A 4,199-nucleotide genomic window follows, 5' to 3' on the forward strand; every position below is an offset into this window, starting at 1 on the left:
ATATATATATATATATATATATATACATATTTCTATTTGTAAGTTCACTGCATTTCATCTTTCTAAGGTTGGTAAAATAAGTACCATCATCATCATCATCGTTTAATGTTTACTTTCCATACTGGCATGGGTTGGCCAGTTTCACATGGAGCTGTCCAGACTCCAGCTACCTTTTAAGGCATAATTTTTATGGCTGGCTGCCCTTCTTAAAGCCAACCACTTAAGAGCATGCTGGGTGCTTTTTACATGCCACCAGTCAATAAAAGTAAGTACTGGTGGAGGGAGAGTGTCCCAGAATGGCCATAGACTAGTGACTGAAACCAGTAAAAGTATAAAAGGATACTCCCAGCTAATAAAAGGATTAACCTCTACAGCAGGATTTCTCAAACTAGGATCAATTTACCCCTTTGAGTTCACCTATCCAGAAAGTAAATTTGATGATTCAAGATTTGGACAACTTCTTTTCAAAAATAATTTTTAAAGTCTGAAGTTGAGAAAAAATTTCAAATAGGCTTATTTTGCAAAAAAATACTGATTGTTTTCTTTCTACTACTGTGGATTTCACAATCTACATTGTAAACTTATTAATTATTGTGTTGTTAATGAAATAGTCCAATTTGGAAGACTTTAATTCTAATATTTGTTTATCATTAATTCATAAGTGGAATAACACAGGTATCTACTGCTTTTATTGTTATTTTTATTTCAGTAATAATAATGTTTAGAATGAGTATTTCAATTTTATCTTTATCAGTTATTTTATTATCATAGAAATTCTAATTACAAACTAAAATTGCAAAAAAAAAAACTTTAAATTCAAATTAAGAAACAAAACTTTGAACTGGTGCAGGTGTGGCTGTGAGGTAAGAAGTTTGCTTCCCAACCACATTGTTCCAGGTTCACTCCCATTGCATGCCAACTTGGGGAAATGTCTTCTACTATAGCCTCAGGCTGACCAAAGCCTTGTGAGTGGATTTGATAGGTGAAAACTGGAAGAAGCCTGTCATATATATGTGTGTGTGTGTGTGTCTGTGTTTGTCCCCCACCACTGCTTGACAACCAGTGTTGGTGTGGTTACATCCCCATAGCTTAGTAGTTCAGCAAAAGAAACCAATAGAATAAGTACCAGGCTTAAAAAGGAAATAAATATTGGGGTCAATTAGTTCAAATAAAATTCCACAAGGCGATGCCCCAGCATGGCCACAGTCTAATGACTGAAACAAGTAAGAGATAAATGGTAAAAGACCAAAACTCAAATTGCAAAAAAAAACAAAGTAGGGTGTAAATTTATTTTTAAAATGATATACCAGGGGAATGAAAAAGGTTGGGAACCCCTACTTACAGCATTTACAAGGGTTTTGTTATTGTCTTTTCTCATTTACAAGAGTACAAATTTGTTAGGGCAGGGATAGTGAAATGAAGTGACTCTAGTACATGACTATACCTTGTTTTATTCAATCTTACAGATGAAAGAACAGAATGAATCCAGTGAGATTTGAAATCCCCGATGTAGCACAGAAAAAAACACTATAATATTTCATCAGATATTTTGCCACATCTGCCAGGAAAGTGATTACAATATGTCTATATAAGTAAAACACAATAGATAAGATCTGCTGATGTGTCAAAAGAAGGCATATCTAATCTACCTTCAACAGGTGAGAGACAAGAAGAGAGTAGGAAGACAGAGATGCTTGTTAAAGCTTTTAAATGTACAAACTAGAGAAAAAGAATTGATGATTACCTTCATAGAAAAATGTTGATCAAATACTTTGGAAAATATACCCAGAGTCTCCAGCTGAGATTCTTCCTTAATGGACTGAATCCTAAAATAAGATTGAAACAAAGAGATAATTAGCTTTTCAAAACAATCATATTACAATATTAACTGAAATGAAATTATGTAAATATATATTTCATGTCTTTTTTGTTTTTTTTATCATCAAGTTCAATAAATTCATATGGATTATTTGTTATTGTCATTTGTTGCATGAAGAAACTCCACCCATTTAACATTTAAGTAATTTAATCTTTGGAGTTCAACTTCTTGTCTCCCACGAAAAAGATATTGTCTTTAGTACTAATGACTTTTCTTCTTGTTATGGGTTTAATATAAACAGTCTAAAAATTATTTTTGGCTCTCTTACACTAAATATGTTAGCCTGTACTTAATTACTGAAAAGTGTTCCTTTAAAAAAATAATTTTCCTCTGTTAGAAAAAGCAAGGTGACCATAGATTTAAATCAACACTTGTTTACAACACGTTCCTCTTTAAGGTATTATGAATGAAATACTGTCATTTCTGTACAAAATTCTGAATTTTTATTACAAAAATAATATTGATAAAATAGATAACTGATCATTTTCAATTTTTAGATAAATATACATGATCTGACTGCTAGTTTTCAATGTAAACAAAAGCACAGCAGTCAAAATTGTACCTAGAAATTCATTGGAATAAAAAAGCTGGTTGTATACTGTAAAGAGTATAGAAAGAATTCAATGAGAAATTGAATAAATATAGTGTTGAATAAGAAACAAAGTGTTAAGTAGAAGTGATGGCCTTTGTGTATAGAATACATGTAAGCCATCATAGTTGAAGAAAGGAGAAAAACTATGATTTGTTTGCAGAAGTTTGTGATAATATCCTTTGCAAAGAATGACACAAGGGTGGGGAGAGTTTCTTGGTGCTATCTTTCACAAAAACCATTTTAACAATATCAAACTGGTTGACAGCTATAAATGTTTATCAATATATTCATTTATCATTACCACACAACACCCCAGGCATCATTTTACAACAAATATAAATAGAACCATATATGTTTTAACATTTTTGGTATCAGCCCTTCTGTGACAGCAGCTCCTGGTCCCATGGGAAAAAGGCTTTAATTTTTATTTAAGCCATTAACATTCAGATTATTCAATCAAATGTAATGCTTATTTATTCACATTGTTTTCAATTAATTATACATAATCTCATACCTTCGAGATTTAAATGAGGGATTGTTTATTTCTAGAATGACATTGTAGAGTAGGTGCAGGAGGCCAGATCTGGCCAGTTTGAACATAAAACAGGTAGAATACTTTGGCTGGCTTCAATGCTAAAGTGTTCATGTTGTTTTGTTTTTTTTCTTAATTAATCATGCATTATCATGTAACTTCAAGATATTGATGAGGTAATTGTTTATTTTTAGAATGACATTGTAGGGTAGATGGGAGAAGCCAAATCTGGTTGGTTTGAATGTAAGAGAAGAATAACTGGGTCAGATATGGTCAGTTTAAATGTTAAATGGTTAAATTAAAACCTTCTATAAAAAGAAATCATGTTAAAATATTTGCAAAATACCAACTCATAGTGAAAAAACTTATACTCTCCACCAAACTTGCTGGCTCTGAGCCAGAATTTGAAACCATTACTATTTTTATTATTATCTTTATTATTATTATTATTATTATTATTATCATTATTATCATCATCATCACCATCATTACTATTAAGGTGGCAAGCTGGCAGAATCATTAGCACACCAGGCAAAATACTTAATGGCTTCAAATTCCACCAGAGTCGACTTTACTAGGTGCCAGTTGAGCACTGGAGTTGAGTAATTGACTATTTCCCTCCCCAGAAATTCCAGGCCTTGCACTTATTGTAAAAAGGATTATTATTATTATTATTATTATTATTATTATTTAGTGAGCTGACAGAACCGTTAGCACACCAGGCAAAAAGCTTAGTGGCATTTGATTTGTCTTTATGTTCTGAGTTTCAATTCCACCAGGTCAACTTTGCCTTTCATCCTTTTGAGGGTCAATAAAATAAGTACCAGTTGAGTAGTGGGGTTGATGTAATTGACTTACACCCCACTCCACCCCACCACACATACATACAATTTCATGCCTTGTGCCAATAATAGAAAGGATTATTATTATTATTATTATTATTATTATTATTACTATTTATTTGTTTGGTAGCTTTAGCAAAAGATGTTGTGTGAAAGGGCTAAAGACAGATACTTTCCTCTTTGGTCAAGCCTTCATCAACTTTTTTCAAGTTTCACTTGAAAAGGAAAGTGAGAGTAGAGAAGGAAGTGCCACCTTTCCAGTAATTTTGTTGAAAAGTGGATGAATGTGGCAAGAATGGTCTGAGTGAACCGGCCTACTCTAAGCATGCACCTATAGATTGAAGGAAGATAATA

The 4,199-nt window shown here is 32.3% G+C and overlaps 1 protein-coding gene across 1 annotated transcript in view; it reads right to left on the minus strand.

Moving 5' to 3' along the window:
• Positions 1–4,199, minus strand: part of LOC106872045 (polycomb group RING finger protein 3) — a 106,225-nt gene that overhangs the window by 47,866 nt on the left and 54,160 nt on the right. Inside the window, exon 2 of the mRNA XM_014918883.2 lies at positions 1,745–1,826. The gene's annotated coding sequence lies outside the window, so the exon portion shown is untranslated. The remainder of the gene's footprint in view (positions 1–1,744; positions 1,827–4,199) is intronic.

Source organism: Octopus bimaculoides, chromosome 18, assembly GCF_001194135.2.
Source record: "Octopus bimaculoides isolate UCB-OBI-ISO-001 chromosome 18, ASM119413v2, whole genome shotgun sequence".
NCBI classification, from domain to species: Eukaryota; Metazoa; Mollusca; class Cephalopoda; order Octopoda; family Octopodidae; genus Octopus; species Octopus bimaculoides.